The following is a 25,000-nucleotide window of genomic DNA, read 5'->3' as shown; positions in this document are numbered from 1 at the left end:
TATTAACTTGTCTGCTATTTATTTTCCATATTTGTTAATTTCAAATCTGTATAATACTTGCACCAGATGGTTTTGAAGCTTCTAATGAATAATGCATGTTTGGTTATAGGTAATGACAGCTTGTTTTATGGGATGCTCACTCTTTCATTACAGTAATATTGGGGGAATCTACTGTCCACTTCAATCTTTTTAAATGATTAACATTTTTCTACTCCAGTTTTTAGATAATCAGCAAGGTACATTCAAATATCGTAGTGTTGTTCCGAGTCTTACGAAGATTTGATGCTAGTGTATGCTGAGTCAGCTGATCCCACATAAGACAGTAGTAAAAGGTGCTACAATTTGCTACAACACCCCTGTTTTGCTGTTGTTTATTGTATTCAGTGACCCCAAATGACACTTGCACTTTCCTCGACATCAGTTGAGGGCAACATTGGCTTTGCCTGTGATTTCCCTTCTCTCTTCTCACTATTCTACCCCATGTCATGCGTAAAGATTGACAACTTGGCTGTCTTCAAGACACACAATGAAAATTTGAAAGAAGAGGATTTTTTTATCTGTAAAATGCCATCCCTTATAATCCCATCAGAATAAATTGACTTTTATTATGCTTTTTTTTAAGGATGTCTTTAATCAAGAACTCAAATCTAGAATATTCTCTCATGATTTGATGTGTACACAGTTAATTATTTTTAAAGAAATGCCCAGTTTGTTATTTGTCCTCTTATAAAATCATCTTTTTGATCTGGTAAAGGAATCAAAAGGAGTTGAAATGTTTCTTATGGTTTTTGGTGCAGTGAAAAAAATTTGTCCATGGACTTTTACTCACTATGCTGTGATTAAACTTTGGAAGCTTGACTTGACCATTGTTTTGTTTGCCTGAAGATCTCCTAGCATTTGCCCTTCATCAGTATTAGCATAGTATTAGGATATCAGGAAAGCAGAATTTACATCAATTGCCCAATAAGTACACAGTCTCTAAATTTGTATATTCCTGAAAGCCTGGCATAACCGGGTGATTCAGAATTCCTGAACCCCAACCCACACATTAGTTACATTTTAATGTTCAGTTCATCCCACAGTGGTTGTGAGAAATTTCTAGGATTCCAGTATATATTTTCAGTCTTTCAAATTTATCCAATCTCGAAAACAGGCTGGTAACTTTCTTAATCGGCTAGTGAGAAAAGACTTGTGGTAAAGAGTTAATCCTTTTCCCTGTAATATGTCTGATGTCAAGCAAAAGAAAAGATTAAGACTACCAACAGTTCAAACTCTAATTGACAAAAAAAATCTCATCACTTATGGGGAGGGATGAATTATATTGCAAGATTTCATTGCATTTATTGTTGAGATGATTCAGCTTAGAAACATTTGCCATGTCGTATAGAGGAAATAATTAATTATGCTAGTGGCAGACATGTTCTGTTTTCCCATTTTTCTATTTTGATTTATGTTGATGGAATTTATTAACTCCAAGTTTAATAATTTCATAAATTCTTTGTATTCTTTTTATGTAGCTCAGTTTAACATTGCTATAATCTTCATTGCAGCATGCCATATCAATACCCAGTTGATTTCTAATGTGCATCCTGATCAATTAACTTGTTGCATTAGCCAGTTTACAACTTGCAGTTTTTTCATGCTTTGAAGCATCAACAAAACACAATTGAACATGCATGTAATCATTTACTTTGGAATGTGTCCCTTTAGCTTAGATGGAGATCATAATACTGCCTAGTTTTTTTCTTATTTGATTGTAATGGCAATCAAATTTGAACTTGACTAATATTGACAGTCATGGTACTGCTTGTGCCTCAGCTTTAAATGCACCATGTGAAGGTCAAGAGGGTCCTAAATCTGATTTTTATACAAGAGAGCAGATTGAAGTGATATGGTTGTCTTAAATATTTCTAAGCTAAGACAAAAATCTGACATTGCTCCTACTTCTAGTTACTCTGTAGTGATTAGTAATAGAAAATCTCTAGTACAGATGATGGATGGATGGATGAATGAATGACTGACTGGTTTTCTCCAGTAGTGGAAAAGCTTGCTGAGTGCATGTTGATGAGAAAGCTGTCACTTTTTGAAAGCACTGAAGAATTTGTGTTGCCTTTCAGTCAGAATTAGTGACTACTTTTAGGGAGAAAAAATGTGCTTTGGGGAGAGAGGAGAAAAATAAACTATATATTTAAATTCAAGTCATTAAAATGGAGACTCTTTTCAAAATCCTTGGGAAATGGTTTACTATGACAATGTCGGAAGCCTCTGTATATGTTCTGTGAACAATTTTTGCTATCATAATTGCTTTGTTGATTCTCAGGAGGCTGCTAATTCATTCAAGCTTTAGTTGAATAGTTTAATAGAAAAAATGATCATGACAAAATCTGGTTTTGTGGCATTGTAACTAACATTTTAGAGTATTTTGCTTACCAGAAAAAGTAAGTTAGACAAATGCAAATGATAATGTAACTGATATTTTATAGTACAAATTCTGAGTCACAGTACGACAGCCTCCAGTGTTGGTGTCTTGGGTCCGGTAATCAGTAGTTTTCCATTTGCCATCAAATAAATAATTTAGTCTTAAGCTGCAATTGAACATTGCAAATAGAATGTAAAGCTGCATAGTGGTGGAAATAAGTCAAATAAAGTAGCTATCAAACTATGTGGAGTTGTAGTCTGGTCACAACTGGAATTTTGCTTAGAGTTCCAGTTATCAAGACGCAGTAGAAGCATTTGGTGCAGAAGACAACATGGAGAATAGCTATAAGCTTGATACCTAGTGACAGGGTCCAAGTTATGAGGGAAGACTTGGAGCTGAAGGACAGGTGTTCAGCCTGGAAAGGAAGCTATATAATCTTATGAAGGCGTGAAAGGTTGTGAAGAGTACGTTGAAAGTAGAACTGGCGTGGGTGGGGGGGAATGCAGGTGGGATATTGAAGTTCCTAAATTTAACTTTAGGACTGTCACTAGCAAATTCTTTTCCATGACTGATGAATGTGGACAATGGACTTCCAATTAGTGTAATGTCAGCAAAAAATCCTAGGATTATTTTGAGAATACAATTGAATTCTACAGTGGCAAGTGTCAGGGCTGCTGGATTGTTGAATTAAGTTTCACCAGATGGATGGCCTCATCTGTTTCTATCTTGTCATAGAGAAAATATAGGTTTGATATAGATGTTTACAACACATACTATCAGGAGCGTGTCATTTTTCAATAACTGGAGAATGGCAAAAGAAATGAGAGGGAGGAGGTACATAATATTATTTGCAAAGAAGGTTTTAAGGTTTGTAGTTAACGTAATATTAAAGTGCTAAGTGATCTAACCTGCTAATAAGATTTCCATACAAGATAAACTTTTGAAAATATTTTTGTGTGCGCAAGTCATTCATGCAGCAGCCCACAGGTTACTTGTGTTACTTTCTGAGAATCCACAGGATAATTGGTATCAGAAATTTGTGTTGCTCCATTTAAGCATTGCATTTCTGAGTTGTGATTGTAGTTGAAGCCTTGTTAATCCTCTCTGTGTTATTCTTAGGAGCGCTTGATGTTCACACTTTTTTCTTTTATTTGAGAAATGAAATGTACTTTTCTATCAATTTCTTCTGTGATCTTGACGTGGTAGAGATCATTTCGTGAACTTACCAAGGAAATTAAATATTGTGAATGGAAATTCACCAAGTAACCTTGGTGCCATACAAACACCAGGCAATGATCATCTCCAATAAGAGATAATCTAACCATTTCCCCTTGACATTCAATGCCATTGCCATCATTGAACCCCCACTATCAACTTTCTGGAAGTTTCAATTGACAGGAAATTGAACTGGACTATCCATATAAATACAGTGGCTACAACAGGTCAGATGCTAGGAATCCTACAGCGATTAACTTGCTTCCTGACTCCCCATATCCTGTCCACCATCAACAAAGCACAAATCAGGAGTCTGATTTAAATACTCCGCACCTGCCTGGATTAGTGCATCTTGAAGCAAGAAACTTGACACCATCCAGGACAGAGCAGCTGACCCAGCCCACAAACGTCCACTTCTTCTGCCACCGTTGCTCAGTAACAGCAGTGTTGGACCATCTGTAGAATGCAGAGCAGAAATTCATCAAAGCTTCTTGGCCTGCACCTTCCAAACCTACAATCACTATCATTTAAAAGAACAAGGGCAGCAGACCACCACCTGTGAGATCCCCTCCAAGCAATTTACCATCCTGATTTGGCAATATAAATTTACCATATTCCCTCAGTGCAACCCTGCATTGTCAGCCTGGAAGATTTGTGCTGAACTCATTGGTTTGGGGCTTGAACCTACAACCTACTGGGTTCTGATCTCTTTCAAGTATGTAAAATTGCTCCTTTCTTTCTTTTGTTTTTGTTGGCATGTTTTAAGAATTCAAAAGTGGGGAGAGGGACACCAGTGATGCTTGGGGAAAGTTTGTGTTGCAATGCATTTGGCTGGAAAGCAAATAAAAACAAAACTTTGGAACCTGTGGATGAATGCATCCTGCACCCTGCACATTTCTTTGTTCGTTTTCTCTTTTTACAGTGTCGAGCTATTTAAATTGCTGCCATTGATTTTATAGTTGAGATTTTCTGTTACAAATCAAGTTGCAGTTTTATTTTGAGCTTCTGTGTTACAGGATTTTTTATTTATCTGAATTGGTGCTTGCAGTTACATGGCTATATTTATGGCTACACATGCTTTTAACAGTGTATTAGGATGAGGTGTTTGAAATCATTTCAGACCATAGAATGTACTACATAGTCATTGGAAAAATCCATTGGTGGAGCTATCCCTTTTACTTTTTGTATTTTGTACAATTATGTAGTGTGTGTGAAAGTTCCTGTGCACAGTGTCACACTGACACAGTCTTTATCTCGTTTCTTTTGAATATGTGAACCTGTTTTCAAAGCTGACTTACTTTTATTAAGCAAAGTGCCCATAAACACTACATTGGCCTGATCTCTTTTTAGGTTTGTTGCACGACACTTGCATTTGTGGTGTTGTTAACTGGAACATTTAAACACTTCAGTGAGTCATAGACTCTACCATTTCCGTAAGTGTCTCCCACCTGTCAGCCTAGTTCAGTCAATGCAAGCCGTTGAAAACAACTCTTAATGTGTTGGTGAAGGGTTTTGAAAAAAAGAGGCTGAAATCAAGTGGTTCCATGAATTACCATTCTTGTTTCACCTTTGTGATTTGGATTGCACACTAGATGAAATTATTCTTCCTCCATTCTGCACTGCCAGCCAGACATGCTCAGTTGGACATGTATTTGGGCAGCAGCAACCCAGTTCACAGTCGGCGTGAAACTCAGCACAAAACAGCCTACGACTTTGCACTAAAATTTGAGTTGGCTAGTATGGGAAAATATCTCACTGTGCTCTTTGGGGTTGGATTGGCAGGCTTTGTGAGACAGACAGATGGTTCTGTACTCTGCGTCCAATCTGTTGTGTAACTGAGCTTGGAATTCTCATTGCTGAAACTGATTGCCAAATGGTAAAATGTGTTTATTTCACAGCCTTGAAATCCCTCGCAAAAACTGAGAAAGCAAAAATTAACAGGTGAATGGGCTTGAATGAATTACTTAAACATGATTGATTCACTGCATATAAAGGGATGGATGGGTCCTAGGGTGCACTGGTACTGACCCTGTTTTCTGGGCCAGAAAGTCCAGTTTCAAGTTCCACCTGCCCTGGAAGTGTCATAATTTATGAAAGCTGAGTAAAAATAATTTGCACCAAAAATAAATGGATTACTGTTGTATCTAAGTGCCTGCAGATAGGTTTCATAATTGAAGAGTATACAGATGTAATGATCTTTGCAGAAAATGAATGTATTGCAGTTTTTGTACTCCGTTAAATACATCCCTGTCAGGGGGAAAAAAAAACTGCTTGGCCATGCAATAACAAGGAAATAAATTGTTATTGATTTTTTGGAACCTGAGATGGTAATATAGTTCTAAGAGATTTGTGTTTAGAGAAATTAGAATATAATCTGGATTAATTATTGTAACTTTATTTCCTTCAGATTTTACCTTCCTGTCCATGAATTTGCAATTACTTTTTTAAAAAGTTAACTTGTGTTTTTAAATAAACATGGTTTTCATTTTTTTCCTCAAATTATTCTGATCTTTTTTCCTCCTGCTGGGAAAGGAGGAAATCTATTCTTGCTTAAATGATTTTCATTAGAACCAAACTGTGAAGAAAGGTTCTGTTTCCTCATGCAGTTCACTGCTTATGATCATACTCCACTGCACTCCATTTCAGCAATTTTCCAGTACACACTCTTCTGACAAGATGGATGTGTGGATTGAGATGGTCTGGATCAGCTTTTTTTAAATTCATGCTCCCTGCCATTGCTGCTCAAAATTGTCTAGAAAGGAGGCTACCTATCAGTTCCCACTTCTAGACAGTCCAGGTTTCTGAGTTAGCCAAAATTTTCTAATCCAATTTAAACTGGACACTTCTTAAACATTTTTTTTTCTCCACCCTAGTTTCTTGCTTTTGTTATTACAATGAATATTTTTAGGAGCTGAGAAAATCCCTGAATTCGAGGAATAATCATGTCCCTGCTTCTATTCTGCACTAAAAGATTCTTAATCTATCTTCTTTACGTGTCATTTGTTTCTTGCACATTAATCCACACGCACCCTAACATGTTGAACTCTCTGCAACCGTAATGCGACACTTGCCAATATATAGTTGGAAATTTCCTCTGAGATACAAAAATGAATTAACCCAGCAAAATTTGTTTCCAGGGCTTGGAATTTAGCGTTTTTCTCTTGGCAAATCTCTGTAGAGATGTCAAATATTTACTCAGATCAGAAATAATAACTATACTAATTTTGCCTTATTCTAATTCATAGCTGTTTGAAGGACAAGTAGTAAGTACAGTTGAATTAATTACTCCTTGGAACAAGCAAAAACCAGACCCAGCTATATATGAAAGCTTAAGATAGGCAAGCCTGAACAGGTTTCTACAATTGTATATGAACGAAGGTTCAGGCAAAGGAAAGGAGAAAACAGCACTTATTATCCTCTTAGCTTTAATCAAGCACCATACCTGGAGAATGAACTGTTTCAAAGCCTGTGCCAGTGCTACTCTAAAAACACATGCTTGATAACATGCAGGAGTATACAGTAGCAGATTATCTTGGCTTGTTTTTCCTCTACACTGAGAAATGCTTTTCAGTTTCCCTTTAGTGTAGCACCTGCCTTCCACTACAGACCGATCACAGAATTGGCATTTGCTTCCTTGTTCCCCTCTTCTTGCTTTAAAAACATGTATCATTTTCCTTAGCTTTTGTCTTATGTTCTCCACTCTATACCTCTTACCACTGCTAAAATCTTTAGGTGAGGACTTGGAACATTAATTCTCCATTGCCAATTCCTCACTGGGAAGACCATATTGAGGTGGAGAATGATGCATGTTGAAGTTTCCCAAACTAGAGTTTGTCTGCTTATGTGCCTGTTTGAAGCACCTTGGCATATTTTACTCTCTTAAAGGTGCTATCTTAATTCCATTTGTTGACTTCACTTCATTTATTCAAAAATGCGATGAATAAAACAATGGTGTACAATTGCAGCATTATGCTTCCACTTGGAAAAGAAAGGTATTTAAATCCAGCTGACTCTTTTCTTTTTCCGTGTGAACACTAAATGTTTTGAGACAAGACTGTATCGAGTTTTGAGTAGATGTGGATTTTGCAATGCTGAAGGGGATTTTCCCAATAATGCATTTGATGCATGATTCATCATCAGAGCTACATTCATAAGAAAGAACACTCTCTTCGTGATTATTGTTTGAAATGTGAAAAATATACTTGTGTACTATACTTTGTAAAAAGTGCAAAAATGCTACTGCAGCCTGGAAGAGATCATTCAGTTAGGAGTATGAAAGCATGGAGTTTGTTTCAGACATATAAGCGGTAACTTGCAATTTACTGTTTGCCTTTTAACTAAGCCAGACCATAAATGTTCTAAAAGTTATTTTTGTTGATGAACATGAACAGTGAAAGTTGGACATTTGAAATTAAAAAAGCAGTAATCGTGGTAGAGTTGTTCAGACCTCATCTGACAGAAATATGAACTTGCTTTTTAGGGGGACCATCATTAGATCTAACTTTCCATCTGCCTTTTGACTATCATTCTTACTGCTGTGTAATTCCAAAACTTCTGATTTCCTTGTTATTTTGTTGTACATTTTTTGTTAATCTTATCTGCAAATTTATGATGTAAATATATATGGGAGGGGGTGAAAGTGGGCATTGTGCAACATGGTCACTAACTCAGTTGAAGATTGTTTTGGATGTTCCATTTGCCATCAGATGGTTGTTGCTCTGTATTTGCTGTTATTTTGTGTATGAAGAAACTAAGATAACACTGCAGGCCCAGTGAATGACAGCATTGACACAATTAATATTGGCTCAGAATAGAGAGCAGCCATCATAAAAGTTAGAGTCTTGTTCAGGTTTCTTGTGGCCTATACCAGCCAATCCACAAGTCTTTGATTTTTAAAACAAAAAAATGCATCTTCCCAGAGTTATGAAGGGTTTTCAAATAATACCAGATTTCATTTCTGCATTTAATTTCTGTGCAAAGTGTTGGTTGTGGGGTCAGCATTTGGAAGTTTTAACTGACTGTAGAGCACTTGAATTACTTGAGGAAAATTTTAACCTGGTTTCCTGTCCATTATCTCTTGGGTGAGGATGGGCTCAGACCTATCAAACTTGAATAGCTTACCAGCACTCACTGCTGAAGCTAGACATAAAATTGCTGATGCCTGTGAAACCATTGACAAGTAGCTTTTGGGAAAACAGGGGGAAGGTAGGTAATGAAAATTAGTAAAAGCTCCCTTAAGTCTGGGATTAACAGCACAGAAAGTGGCAATCCCTAAGAATTCTTACTGCAGAAATGCATTTGTTAATCCTTTTACAATCTTTAATTGTTTGCCCATGTTACTTTTTAAAACAAAAATCATAATACCTTTTGGTGTTTTTTGCATGTCAAGTTGTATTTACAGTTTTATGCATTACAAACCAGGTGTCCATTTGAAAGATTTAATGTTAGAATATACTACTGATCATGTGGAATGTATTTTAAACTTGAGGTCATTTTGATCTATGTTGCTTTCTCTTTCTCAGAATATGTTGACTGCATAGAAAGAAAACCTCATTTGAGCCCTTTCAAACCCATTATCAAAAGTGTTGTTACTTTATAGTTTTATTTACTAACAAAGTCAAAAAAGTACCTGAAAAGTCTGACTAAATCTGTGAAGAGTCTAACATTTGTGATTGTCTGGTCTCCAGATTTTTTTTTGTACATTTAGTCACAAAATTAAACTGTACAAAGCTTCAAGTTCCTTGTCTTTAACATGAATTGGACCTGTTTGTTCAATCTGGACTGGAAAGAGTTATAAATTAATTAATTTTTTAAAAAAATGCTAAATGAGGTGTGGTTATTTTGAGGACTCTATTTTCAAAATGAGGAATACCGATTGTACATTGTCATGCAGTAGTTGTGCTCACACAGACACCAAAGATTAACCAATAGCTTTAGGCTTTTGACTGTTCTGCTCTCAAATTAACCACTTGACTTCAATGTCTTTGTGTAATACATTTATAAAGACATGGTAATAAATGAGTTGTTTTTGAACTTAACAGATTTTGATGTCATTTTTCTCTCATTTTGCATTTAATTTTTAAAAGCCTACAAATCAACATAAAACCACAACACAATCTCATTTGAGAATCCTCCATCCTGAAACAGCCTGGACTTCCCTGTCACAATATTCATGTGCTGAGTGATTCTAATCATTTTATCTCACTAATTTATCCATAGCCCTTCCCCTTCCACAATTCTGTTCAATGTTTGGCATGACTACAGTAGGTAATCAATCAATTGATGATGTATTACAGCCAATGAAGTCTACAGTCATTTTGCCATCCCACTGGAGACTGCTGCTGGGTGAGTAACCCTGGTCAAAGTGTTAAACCATCATGGACAGATTTTAGTAGTGAATGTCCAATGTAATCTTTCCATTAATTAAAGACAAGTTTTTTTTTTTAAGAAAAAAATTATCACAGAGGGATAGAACATTGTTCATTTTATCCCACAGAATCAAACACTTAGCAAGTTGTGTTGCTAATCATTTATCACCCCTTCCTTGAGAGTGTGCAGATGAGCCACCTTGAACAACTGCAGTGCATATGGTGGAGCTATACTCAGTGCTGTTAGGACGCTCAGGATTTTGACAAAGCAACAGAGTGAAGGAATGGCAGCATCATTCTAAATCAGGATAGTCCCCACCACAAAATTCAATCCATAACCACTGTTTCTAACCCTAGCAACTACCCTCTACTAAGTAAAACCATTTGCAAGCTCGGTGTTATGTTCGACTCCGCTTTGAGTTTTTAACTGCACATCCACATTTTAACCAAGACTGCCTACTTCCACCATCATAACATCACCTAACTCTGATGTTGCCTCAGCTACTGAAACCTTCATCCTTGCCTTTGTTACCTTTTAGACTTGATAATTCAAATGCTGTCATTGGTCAACTTTCCACCTTACATAAACCTGTGGCCACCGAAAAATCTGCTCCCAATATCTGTCAGTCCTAACCCCAGCATTTGCTTTTCTGCACTAGTTCAGTTTGATAATGCTTCCTTTTTTAAAAAAAAAAAATCCTAATCCTTTTCATAACCTCTATCATTCTCCAGCATGACAAACTTTTGAGATTTTTGCAAATTTTCCAATTCTGGCTTCCCACACAACTGATTTTAGCTGCAGGCATGGCTTCACTTTCCTTGACCCAAGGCTCTGGAATTCCGTCCCTAAATCTCTTGACCTCTTTACCTTTTATTGCACTTTTAAGATGCTTCTTCAAATCTATTTTTAATCATTTGTCACTGATATCTGCTTTTTGATTGGTGTTCATGTTAAGAGCCTTGGAACACGTTCCTATATTAAATACACTATATAAATACATATTTGTCTCATCAGGAGCCTATCAAGTTTGTTCTTGTGTTAATTGCACAATGTACAGATAGTTGTCATTAGAAAATGTAGCTTAAACCATGCTACTGAGGATAGGACACTGCTATGCGGGATTTGGTGTGGAACTGCACTTAATTAAGGAAGGATGGATTATTGTCCTTTGTATTTCACAGTGAATAATGCAGTGAAAAGCTTCAACTATTACCATAGCCATGAGCCCTGAGCTGGATCACTGACACCTGTGCTGCCACTCCTCCTCTGCCACCTCCTCACCACTTATGCCAGACCAAACAGCACAGTGCCTGAAGAGTGGCAACTCTATCTTCATAGCTGGGTCCACCGCCAATTTTGGGTCGTGTGCTGAACCCACTGTGCAACCTCAAAGCCCTCAGCCCCGAGCCTACCATGACCAGGAACTGCCTCCTCACCAATTACCAGGAGACCCCGCTAAGAATGGGTTGCGTGTAATAGCAGATCATGTGATAACAAAGCCTGGTATGTAGGGGTGGGGGAAGGTGTTCATGCCCTAAAATTGTTGAACAAGATATTGAGTCCAGAAAGCTGTAGAATTCCTAAACAGAAAATAAGGTGTTCTTCTAGCTTGCACTGGATCACTGAGACAGAGATGCTGGCCAGGAAACCCATTGTTAGCCACTAATACTCCTTGTTAGCAGCTATTCATTCTCCTAGGTTGACTGTTACCCTTTGTCTGTCCAAACGTTTTTTTCTTTGGGCTCTACTTCCACCTATGGCTTACTCCTTACCCTCTTTCCCCCCGACCCTACTGCATAAAAACCAATTGTTTCCCAGCTACCATCAGTTCTGAAGGGGCGGTCACTGGACCCGAAATGATAAGTGATTTCTCGCTGCAAATGCTGCCAGACTGAGTTTTTCCAGCAATTTATGTTTTAGTTACAAATACAGAAAATAGCTTTTGGGTTATCTGCTGAGTGATGAAGAGAAAGATAAACAGGGTAGGAGAGATTTTAAACAGCAGACAGCAAAGCAGCAAATCAACTTAGAACTGACAACCTGGTAACCTAAGCTCACAATTGCTTTTGAGATGAGGTGGTTAACACCAGGACTAACTATTGTAACAAGCTTCCAGACTGGGGGAAAAGGGGTGCAGCAAAATCAATGTGCTGTGGTAATCAGAACAAGAGCAAATCAATACACAAATATGTTAAAGGAATAACTGAAGTCCAATTGAGTTATGAATGTATTCCAATACAAGACAAAAGTGTGGAACAAAGATACTCTCGTCAATGAGCCAATTCCAGATTGCATTAAATACAGTCACTGCTGCAGAAGACCTACTAGTCCTCTTGCCCCAGATATGTGTCACAATATGTCTGAACTCATTGAGGACATAGGTGAGATCCTAACCAAATATTTCACGTCTGTATTTACTGTGGGGAAAGACACAGAAGCTAGGGAATTTGGGGACATAGATAGTGATGTCTTGAAAAGAGTCCTCATTGCAGAAGAGGAAGTGCTGGAGGTTTTTAAAATGCATAAAGGCAGATAAATCCCAAGGACCTGATCAGGTGTATCCCAGGATGTTGTGGGAAACCAGGATTAAAATTGCAGGGCCCTCAGCAGAGATATTTGTATCATCAGCAGCCATGGGTGAGTGAGTGCTGGAAGACTGGAGGATGGCTAATGTAGTGCCTTTAAGAGAGGCTGCAAGGAAAAGCCAGGGAGCTCCAGACAGGTGATCCTTACGTCAGTGGTGGGTAAGTTGTTAGAGGGAATTCTGAGAGACAGGATTTTCATGCATTTGGAGACTCATTAAGGATAGTCAGCATGTTCTTGTGCATGGGAAATTGGTGGTATAATGGACGGTGAAGAAGGTTATCTAAAAGTACAACGACATCTTGATCAGCTGGGCCAATAGGCCGAGGAATGGCAGATGGATTTTGATACTAGGTAAATGCTTGATGTTGCATTTTGGTAACACAAACCAGGGCAGGACTTACACAGTTGATGGTAGGGTCTGGGAAGTGTTGTCGAACAGAGAGACCTAGGAGTTCGGGTACAGAGTTCCTTGAAAGTGGCATCACCGATAGACAGGGTGGTGAATAAAGCATTGGGCATGCCTGCTTTCATTGGTCAGAGTATTGAGTACAGTAATTGGGATATCATATGTTGCGATTGTATAGGATATTGATAAGGCTACTTTTGGAGTACTGCGAACAGTTATGGTCCCCCTGCTATGGGAAGGATGTTGTTAAACTGGAAAGGGTGTAGAAAAGACTTACAAAAATGTTACTGGAACTGGAGTAATTGAGATATAAGGAGAGGCTGGATAGGCTGGAGTTCTTTTTCCCTGGAGCATTGGAGGTTGAGGGGTAACCTCAGAGGTTTATCTATGCCCCTCATGATTTTATAAAGTGAATAGTCAAGGTCTCTTCCCTATGGCAGGGGAGTCCAAAACCAGAGGGCACAGGTTTAAGTTGAGAGTGGAAAGATTTAAAAGGGACCCGAGGGGCAACTTTTTCACACACGGGTGGTGTGTATATGGAATGAACTGCCAGCAGAAGTAGTAGAGATGGGTACAATTACAACATTTAAAAGACATTTGGACAGATATGTGAATGGAAAGGTTTAGAAGGGATATGGGCCAAATGTGGGCAAATGAGGCTAATTTAGTGTGGGGAAACTTGGTTGGCATGGACAAGTTGGACTGAAGGGTCTGATTCTGTGCTGTATGACTGGTTAAAGAATATCTAAAAATTACATTGACACATTGTGAAACATACATGTACAAAATCACATGATTACAAAGGGAACATTAGTAGGGCAGGAGGTTAAGATATTTTGCACAAGATTTCCCAATGAAGCAAAAAATGGGGCGCACTTCCTCAAAAAAAAAGCAGACAATTAATCAGAACAGGTGATTGCACCTCTTGGTCATCAGCTAAAGTCACATTGGTAGTTTCAGAGCCCCTATTCCTCTGTTCCTTCAAGGAATCCACAAGAGATCATAGATCAGAAAGCACACACACTGAAGAATTAGAATTCATTACCTTTCTGAACACTTTTTTTTTCTAGCTTAAGTGTACAAGTTTAAGCAGTTCAAGTTTTAGATAGTTTTCTCATAAACATTGACAGTCTTGAGCCAAGTACAAATCTACTAGTGCCACTTGGGAGGGTTTAATCTAGTGTGGCAGAGTGTGGAAACCAGAACAGCAGGTCAATAAGTATAGAGACTGGGGATGAGCTTGAGACTAATGCAAATATAGCTAAGAGGAAGAACAGTCAGGGAGAGGTTGCTGAGCTCAGCAGAACTGGAGGCTTGGACTGTATTTGCTTCAATGCAAGAAGCATAATAGATAAGACAGATGAACTTAGAGCCTGGATCAATGCATGCAATTATGATGCTGTTGCTATCACAGAGATATGGTTGAAAGAGGGACAGGATTGGGAGATTAACATTCTGTGGTAATGATGTTTTAGACAAGGCAGAGGAGGAAGCAAAAGAGGTGGGGGAGTTGCATTACTGGTTAGGAAGCATATCACAGCTATGTTGCGGAAGAACATCCTGGAGGGATCTTGCAGCAAGGCATTATGGATAATGCTCAGGAAAGGTGCAATCAAAATGCTGGGATTTTACTACAGACCTCCCAGCTGCCAGCTGGAAAGATGTGAAAATAACAGGATTGTTGTGGTGAGTGATTTTAACTTGCTCCATATTGACTGGGACTCAGTGCTGGATGGGGAGAAATTTGTTAGGTATGTCCAGGAGGCTTTTTCCTTTTTTTTGAAACAGTATGTGGAGAGACCAACGAGGGAGGGGATCATACTGGGCCTAAAATTGGGAAATGATCGTGGCCAGGTGATCAAAGTTTCAGTGGGGGAGCATTTTGGGAATAGTGACCATAATTCCATCAGCTTTCAGATACTTATGGAAAGGGACAAGCGTTGACTTTGGATGAAGGTATTAAATTGGAGAAAGGCCGACAATAATCGAGTTAGGCAAGAATTGAAGAATGTGGATTGGGAGTGACTGTTTGACCGTAAATCTGACATGTTGGAACCTTTTTAAGGACCAGTTGATTAGAGTGCAGTATAGGCATGTTCCTGTGAAAATAAAGGACAGGAATGATAGGGTTCGGGAACCTTGCATAACGGGAAAATATAAGCTTAGTCAAAAAAAAGGTAGCATACCTAAGGTCTAGGCAACTAAAAACAGACAAAATCTTGAAGAATATAAAGAAAGTAGGAAGGAGCTCAAACAGGGAGTTCAGAGGGCAAAAGGGGCCATGAAATGTCCTTGGTCAGCAGGGTTAAGGAGAAATCCAAAGCATTTTATACATACGTTAGAAGCCTGAGGGTAATTAAGGAAAGAGTAGGCCCACTCAAGGATAAAGGAGGAAACTAGAGGAAATGGGTGAGATCCTTAATGAGTACTTTACATTAGTGTTCACCAAAGAGAGGGACATGAGAGATGTTGAGGTTAGGGAACTGTGTGTGAATACTCTTGGTCAGGTCAACATAACGAAGGTGGAAGTGTTGGGTGTCTTGAAATACATTCAGGTAAATAACTACCCAGGTCCAGATGGGATCTATCCCAGGTTACTGTGGGAGGCAAAGGGAGGAAACAACTTGGGCCTTAACAGATAACTTTGAATCCTCTTTGGCCTCAGTCAAAGTTCCAGAGGTTTGGAGAATGGCCAATGTTGTTCATTTGTTTACGAAGGGAAACTGAGATAATCCAGGTAACTATAGGCCAATGAGCCTGAAGTCAGTGGTGGAAGCTCTTGGAGAAGATACTGAGAGACAGGATTTATTCACATTTGGAAGCAAATGGACTTGTTAGTGACAAGTATCATGGGTTTGTGTGGGAAGGATCATGTCTCACAAACTTGATTTGAGCTTTTTGAGGACAGGAATGATTTATGAGAGAAGAGCAGTGGATGTTGTCTATGTGGACTTTAGTAAGGCATTTGATAAGGTACCTCATGGCAGGCTGGTATAGAAGGCACAGTCTCGTGGGATCCGGGGTGAGCTGGCCAGATGGATACAAAACTGGCTTGGTCATAGAAGATAGAGTAGTGGTAAAGGGGTACTTTTCAGATTGGAGATAAATAACTAGTGGTGTTCTGCAGGGATCATTGCTGGGACCTTTGTTATTTGTAATATATAAAAGATCTGGAGGAAATATAGGTAGTTTAATAAGTTTGCAGATGACACCTAGGTGGACAGTGGCCTTTCAAAGATGACACACTCACAAGCGATACCAGACTTTCAGTTTATGCAGAGTAGCTTGTTGTCCTTGGAGCAGTGTGTGGTAAGATGGGTGGAAACTGAACTTGACAGACATGTTAGGGGCAAAGTGGGTAGGTAATGAGATAAGATAGGATAATAAATCTTGCTAGGCCTTGTGGGGGTAAACCCTCTAAAAAAAACCCAACTGCAAACTTGTCAGAGTTGCAGATAGTGAGGAGGATTGTCAAAGTATATAGATAGATTGCAGATTTGGGCAAAGAAATGGCAGATGGAGTTTAATCCGGACAAATACAAGCTGATGCATTTTGGAAGATCATATTCAGGTGTGAATTATACAATAAATTGTAGAACCCTTAGGAGCATTGGCATACACAGGGATCTGGGCAAGCAGGTCAACACAGGTGGATAAGGTGGTCAAGAAGGCATACAGCACGCTTGCCTTCATTGGCCAAGGCTTTGAATATAAAAGTTGGCAAGTTATATTACAGTTGTACAAAACTTTAGTTAGGCCACATTTGGAATATTGCATGTGGTTCTGTTCACCGCAGTACGAGAAGTATGTGGTAACACAGTGTGGAGCTGGAGAAACACAGCAGGCCAGGCAGCATCAGAGGAGCAGGATAGCTAACATTTCAGGTCGGGAATATGAGCAGCACCTCATATTCCACCTTGGGAGCCTACAGCCTAAATGTAGATTTTACCAGTTTCAAAATACAGCCACAAAACCAGAAGGATGTGGATGCTTCAGAGAAGGTATAGAGAAGGTTTACTAGGGTATTGCCTGTTCTGGAGGGTTTTACTTATGAGGAGAGTTTGGATAAATTCAGACTGTTTTCACTGGAAAGACAGAGGTTAAGGGCAACCTTAACAGAAGTCTGCAAAATTATGAGAGGCATAGGTAGAGTGGATAGTCAGAAGCTTCTTTTCCCAGGGTGAAAAGATCAACTACAAGAGAGCACAGGTTCAAGGTGAGAGGGGAAAAGTCTCGGGGAGAAGTGCAGGGAAAATTTTTCACATGAGAGGGTGATGGGTGCCTGGAAAGCACTGCCAGTGGAGGTGTGGAAGCAGGCATTTTAGCAATGTTTAAGGCATATTTCACTTGACACATGAACAGGAGGCAAACATTGGGATAGAAACTGCACATGGGCAATAAGTAGTTGGTATTAATAAGGATTAGGAATTGGTGCAGCCTTGTTGGGCCACAGGACCTGTTCCTGTGTTGCATTGTATTGCATACTAGTTTTAAATTCTCCCTGCCTTTGTATTCCATGTAATGTATCGACTATGAATTCACCATCTTCAAATATATACATGGCTGAATGAAGGTTTTATGAGAGATTCATGACCGTGTCATTTGCTCATTGCCCTTGTCCTTCTAGATGGCAGTGTTCAGAGTTTTGGTCGGTGGTGTCCAAGAAACCTTGGTGTTTTTCTTACAGTGCATTTTATAGATGGGACATGTTGATGCTACTGAGTATTGGTGGTGAAGGGAATGGATGTTTGTTGTTGTTAAAGCTGCACCCATCCAGGTAAATGGGGAGTATTCCATCACAGTCCTGAATCAAATTGCCTGCAGAATGGCATCAGCGATGCTGGGGATCACTGGAGGAGGCTGAGATTGATCATCCATCCATTAGGCACACCTGGCTGATGGTGTTGCGAATGCTCTCAGCCTTATCTTTTGCGCTGATGAGCTGAGAATGGGGATATTTGTGGAGCCCCCCTTCTCCAGTGAGTTGTTTAAGTACTCACCACCATTTATGACTAGATGTGGCAATACTGCAGACCTTAGATCTGATCTGTTGGTTGTGGGATCGCTTAGCTGTGTCTACCACTTGCTACTGATGCTGTTCCGCACTGAAGTAGTCCTGTTTGATAACTTCACCAGGTTGACACCTCATCTTGTGGTATGCCTGGTGCAGCTCTTGGCATACCCTTCTGCATTCTGCATTGAACCAAGGTTGATCCCTGGATTGACAGAAGTAGTCAAGTGGGGGATATAGAGCCAGAGTTATACAGCACAGAAACAGACACTCGGTCTAACTCGTCCATGCTGATCAGATGTCTTAAACTGGTCTAGTCCCATTTGCCAACATTTGGACCATATCCCGCTAAATCTTTCCTATTCATGTATCCATCCAGATGCCTTTTAAATGTTAAAATTGTACCCGCCTCCACCACCACCCCTGGCAGCTCATTCCATACACGCACCACCCTCTATGTGGAAAAAATTGCTCCTCAGGTCCCTTTTTAAATCTTTCCCCTCTTAAGCCTATGCCCTCTAGTTTTGGACTCCCTGACCCTGGGAAAAAGACCTTGGCAATTCACCTTATCCGTGCCTCTCATGATTCTTTAAACCACTACAAGGTCACCCTCAGCCTCCGACTCTCCAGGGAAACGAGCTCCAGCCATGAGATTGCAGATTTGATTGGAGTATGTTTCTCCTGCTGCTGATGATGGTCCACAGTGCCTCATTCATGCTATATCTTCAGCTGCTGAATCTGTTCAAACTATATACCATTTAGCATAGTAATTGTGCCACACAAATATAATGAAAGTTATTTTCAACATGAAGGCGGGACTCTGTCTCACAAGGATTATGCAGAGGTCATTCTTATCAGTACTGTCATAAACAAATGCATCTGCACCGGCAAAATGGTATGGATGAGGTGAAATATGCTTTTCCCTCTCGTTGGTTCCGTCACTACCTTGTCTCAAATCAAGTCTAGCAGCATTGTCCATCAGGATTTGACCAGCATGGTCAGTACCGCTGCTGCCAGCTATTCTTAATGGTGTACTTTGAAATCCCCCCACGCACAGTACATTCTGTGCCCTTACCACCCTCGGTGTTTCATCCAAGTATTGCTCAACATGGACGAGCACAGAATCATCAGCTAAAGGAGGGCTGTATGTAGTAATCTAAAGGGCATTTCCTTTCCAATGTTTGACCTGGTGCCATGAGACTTCACAGTTTCCAGAGTCAATTTTGAGGATTCATTTGAGGTTCCCAGGTCAACATCTTCCTCCACCTCTACTGGGTCTGACCTGCTAATGTAAAGGGACAAATTCAGGGATGGTGATATCTGTGACATTGTAAAATACGATTTTTTTGAGTATGACAGGCTGTTGCTTGACTTGTTTGTGAGGCATGCATGATGATTCATGCATGATCCAACCCCCCCCCCCCCCCCCACAATTCCTTCCTATATTGCAGCTTTCTACAGCCTATCTCCACCTAAACAATGTTCAGCTCCTCTATTCTTCCTGCCAAAGTGCATAACCTCACATTTTCCCACATTATACTCCTTCTGCTAAGTTTTTGCCCACTCACGTAACCTACCTACATCCCTCTACATGTGTCATCCTAACCATTTGCCTTCCCACCTATATTTCTGTCACCCATAAGCTTAACAGTAGCATGTTCACTTCCATCATTCAAGTCATTCACACAGATTGAAAATAGTTTTGGCCCCAGCACTGATCCGTGGCACTCCCCTGGTTATAGGTCACTATCTTGAAAATGTCTCCCTTAACCTAACTTTCTTTTTTCTCTTAGCCAATCTCCCATCCATGCTAATATACTACACCAACACCATAGCCTCTTATCTATTAAGTTGCTTTGTATGCAAATGCCTTTTGGAAATCAAATACATTACATCTACTGCTTCCCCTTTAACTATCCTGATTGTTAACTCTTCAATGAATTCTAATAAATTTGTCAGGCATGATTTCCCCTTCATGAAGCCATGTTGACTCGGCTTAATGATATTCTATCTTGTTAAATGCCCAGCTATTAAATCATTCGTAATATACTCTAACATTCTCCCAATGGCATATGTCAAGCTAACTGGCCTATGATGACCTGTTTTTTGCCTCCATCCTTTTTTGAATGAATGTCTTAGCTTGTCAGTTTTCCAATCTCTTGGGACTTCTCCAGAATCTAAGGATTTTTGGAACAGGACTACCAGTATATCCACTATTTCTTTCAATATCATAGGGAGCAACCCATCAGGTCCAGGGCACTTACTGGCCTTTAGACCCATTGGTTTCTCTCATTGTATTTTTCTAGTGATAATCATCGTATATATTTCTTCCGCCCATTTAGCTCCTGAATTATTTAGTATTTCTGGAATACTATTAATGTGAAGACTGTTGCAATATATATTTTTTCAACTCATCTGCCATTTCCTGGTTCCCCACTGTTTTGCCAGCCTCATTCTCTAAGAAACCTATATGCGCTTTGGCCTCTCTCTTCCTTCTCGTATAAAGAGCTCTTACTGTCCATTTTTACATTATTTGCTAGTTTACCTTCAAAGTTTATTTTCTCCCTCTTCATTACTTTTGGTCATCCATTGCTGGTTTTAAAAACTTTCAAATCCTCTGGCTCACCACTAATCATTGTCACATTGTATGTTTTTTTTTCCTTTCAATTTGATACTGCCCTTAAATTACTGGTGAGCCATGATTGGTTTATCCCCTTCCTAGATTGCTTCTTTCTCACTAGGATATATATTTCTTGTGAGCCATGAACATTTTTTTCTTAATTGTTTGCCTTTTCTCATCAATCATTTATTTTCTGTTAAACTCCTTTCCCAGTCCATTCCAGCCAACTCTGCCCTCGTTCCTTTGTATTTACCCTTATTTAAGTTTTGCACAGTTGCATCCAACCCAAGTTTTATATTCTCAAACTCAAAATGAATGCTGTATTCTACCAAGAAATGGTCACTCTTTCCTTGGGAATATTTTATCTGAGGTCATTTATTAAATCTGTCTCATTTCAGATTACCGTATCTAAAATAGCCTCTTCTCTGGTTGAATCCACTGCTCATTGTTTTAGGAAACTGCCCCAAATTCTTGCTTGTGCCTACCTCTGCCAATTTGATTTTTCTAATCTACATGAAGATTAAAGTCATAAATGATTATGGTAGTGCCTTTATTTTTACTTTCTATCATTATCTCCTGATTTATTCTTTGTCCGACAGAATAGCCACTGTTAGGGAGTCTATAAACTACTGAGGTTGTTGACTTGCTCACTGAGCTGACTTGTTCTCATTCAGACATTTCATCACCATGTTAGGTGACATCATCAGTGGAGCCTCCGATGAAGCGATGTTATTCTACTCTGCTTGGAATTTATACTGTCCAGTCTGTTATGGTGAGTAGTGTCATTTCCGGGTTTGATCTGTACGGGGTCCAATTCTATGTGTTTGTTGATTGAAGTATGGGTGGAGAACCATGCTTCTAGGAATTCCCGTGCTTGTCTATGTTTGGCTTGGGCTACGATGGTTACAGTTAAACTGATGGCCTTCATTGTCGGAATGTACAGATATTAAGGAGAGTTCATCGTGCCGTTTTGCTGCTAGCTGATGTTCGTGTATTCTGATGGCTAGTTTCTTTCCTGTCTGTCCGATAGATGGTACAGTATAAATTCCAAGCGGAGTAGAATAACATCGCTTCATCGGAGGCTCCACTGATGATGTCACCTAGCATAGTGACGAAACATCTGAACGAGAACAAGCCAGCTCGGTGAGCAAGTCAACAACCTCATCCACAACCTGAGCTACAGATCTTTGCCAATACTCTCTCAACTACTGCCACAGGGATCTTCTTTCCCTTGTTATTTCTATTTCCATCCACGTGGATTCGACACCTTCCAATCAGAGATAATTTCTTACTAGTTTCCAGCTTTGATCTCCTTGTAACTATGTCTCCATATGGCCAGAAAATCATACCAATTATTTCTATTTTTTTTTGTTCTGAATACCAGAAGTATTTAGGTAAAGAGTCATTAATTTTGCCGAATGGGGTAACATATCAGCAAGTGTAAAAGATTGGTTACCAAACAGGAAGTAGAAAGTGGGGATAAATGGATATTTTTCAGGTTGGAAAGCTTTAACTGTTGGATTGCCACATGGAATAGTGATGGGTCCTTAGGTATTAATAAGCTGTATCAAAGATTTGGATGAGGAGACTGAATATATGGTTGCTAATTTGGTAGATGGAAATATAACATGGGTAAATGTCCATCACGAAAACCAGCCTTCCTTCCATTGATTTTGTCTACACTTCCTGCTGTCTCTGAAAAGCAGCCAACATAATCAGAGACCCCTTTCACCCCAGTTATACTCTCTTCCATCGGGCAGAAGATACAAAAGTTTGAAAACACGTACCAACAGGTTTTAGAACAGCTTCTTACCCGTTGTTATCACACTAATGAACAGACCTCTCGTATATTAAAGTTGATCTTTCACTGTACCTTCTCTGTAGCCATAACACTGTATTTTGAATTTTGTTCTGTTACCCTGGTGCACTTGTGTAAGATATGATTTGTCACATTAACACACAAAACAATACTTTTCACTATCTTGGTACACATGACTATAATTATCAAATAGCGGTATCTGGGGAAAATAAAACATGTCCATTTTTGCACGCAGAATTAAAAAGCAGTATACTGTGTAAGTGGAAAAGCTGTCAGAATTTGATGGTACAGAGGGATGTGTGTGTCTTGGTACTTGAATTACATAAAGATAGCATGCAAGTGCAAGAAATGATGAGGAAGGCAAATGGAATGTTGTAGTTTATTCCAACAAGAATGGAATATAATATCAGAGAAGATTTATTGCAGCTGTACAGGATGTTGGTGAGACCACATCTGGAGTTTTGTGTACAATTTTGGTCTCTTTACTTAGGGGAAAAAAAAATTCAATTGCATTAGAAGCAGTTCAGAGGAAGTTCAATCATCACACTCTATCTTAACCTTAGGATTATCTTATAAAGAAAGGTTGAAAAGGTTTGGCCTATACCTACTGGAGTTTAGAAGAAGGAAAAGCTGATTTTCCTAAAATGTGTAAAATCTTGTGTGGACGGGATAACGTTTACCCTGAGGATGTTTCCTCCAATGAGTCAGTGAATTTATTCGAGGCCGAGTTTGATGGATTGTTCACAGACAGTGAAGTCACATGTTATGGGGACAGACAGGAAAGAGGAGATCGGGTTGAGACACCAACCAGATAGTCCATGATCTTACTGAATGATAGGTCAGGCTCAAAAGGCCAAATGGCCTACTTTTGCTTCTAAGACCAATGCTCCTTTGCCTCCAAGCCTGTTGCAATTTAGTGGTAGCTCAAGGATTAAATGGGAGCTATAAACTTTCCTGTGCTTCCTGAACAGCCTCCTGGAATGGGGAACATATTGGAGTGGGTGGTGCGGTGTGGTTTCTCTTGTGATCAGACACAGACCGGCATCACGCAGAAGAGGGCCTCCTTAAACACTTACGATCTTTAGTTTACAGTATACCAGGTACAAAGCATTTGGGAGAAGCAGTGGGGAGCTTTTTTTTTAATTCATTCACAGGATGAGGGCGATGCTGGCTCAGCTAGCATTTATTGCCCATCCGTAATTGCCCAGACGGCAGTTATGAGTCAACCACATTGCTGTGGGTCTGGAGTCACATGTAGGCCAGGCCAGGTAAGGGTGGCAGTTTTCTTCCCTGTAGGACATTAGTGAACCACATGGGTTTTTCCAACAATTGGCAATGGATCCATGGTCATTGTTAGACTCTTAATTCCACCATCTGCCGTGGCAGGATTTGAACCCAGGACCCCAGAACCCCAGAATATTACCTGTGTCTCTGCATTAACAGTCCAGCAATAATACGACCAGGCCATTGCCTCCCCTCAAGCTCTAGTATAACAAAATGGTGCTTAGCAAGACAACAATCTGTTCTTATGAACACTGATCGATTTGAGCTGTTGTCTCCTGGTCTGCTGTTGTCTCCTGGTCTACTCTTGTTGCTGTTCATTCCTGTTGATCATAGTCACCTTCTTTTCTCTTGGTTGTGTGTTGAAGGTCACTATTTTCTCATACCCTCTGAGTTCAGCTTTATGCCATACTAGCTGAATGTTTAGTTTACCCTGCAGTTGGGTGAAACCTCATCTTAACAAACCTAAATGTTTAACGTTTCATTGTTGACCTGGTTAGCCATTATTTCATTACTGCTCAATACAGTACTGCAAATATGAATGGTGTTCTTGTTTATCAAGTAGAAGACCCTTGAGCTAACTAACATAGTTAACATGAGATAGATATCTATCTTTGCTATTGTCGTATCACAGAGTTCAGCAGACAAAATTGCTTATTCAAGCTTCTAATCAGCCAACAATCCGAATACTTTCTGACCTAGGGTTTTAACACAGCTGACATTTCTTACCATTCTCCATATATCAGAATCTAACTTTTGATTAAATTATTTAAAAATTATGCCTCACTTTTCGGCATCTTTGAATTCATACACTTGTATTAACCAAACTCCTCTCCCCCCCCTCTCCCCCATCCCATGTTCACTCGACCTGGGCTTCCATGATGACCCTGGGCCTTCAGCAAGTGTATTACCACCAACTTTGCTCATGTTGGCCCTAGCACCACGAGGAACTGCCAGTAGCTGACTGGACAGCAGCTTTTGACACTGTAGAACTCAATCACAGGAAGGCTTGACATTGGTCACTCAAATGTTTGAGGAAAGGGGATTGACATGAACTCCCTGCTCATTCTCTGGCCAGTGTGTGAGAACCCTGTCGGTCTGAGAATCCCAGTCAATGTTCCTGTTGTTGGGAATGTTGTGACTGAAATACCAGCTGAATCGTTGCGAATGCATCTCAAAGCCTGAGACCAATTATTAATTTGGTTGCTGAATTAAGATTAATAGCACCAATGCCATCACAGGACCATAGAAATAAGCTTAACCCTAAATTTCCT

At 39.6% G+C, this 25,000-nt stretch overlaps 1 protein-coding gene across 1 annotated transcript in view; it reads right to left on the bottom strand.

Moving 5' to 3' along the window:
• Positions 1-25,000, bottom strand: part of LOC109933950 (zinc finger and BTB domain-containing protein 21) — a 178,671-nt gene that overhangs the window by 99,405 nt on the left and 54,266 nt on the right. The gene's annotated exons all lie outside the window — the stretch shown is intronic.

This window comes from Rhincodon typus, chromosome 11, assembly GCF_021869965.1.
Source record: "Rhincodon typus isolate 14 chromosome 11, sRhiTyp1.1, whole genome shotgun sequence".
Classification (NCBI taxonomy): domain Eukaryota; kingdom Metazoa; phylum Chordata; class Chondrichthyes; order Orectolobiformes; family Rhincodontidae; genus Rhincodon; species Rhincodon typus.
The sequence above is the reverse complement of the archived record's forward strand: the minus strand, read 5'-3'. Positions and strand labels throughout refer to the sequence as shown.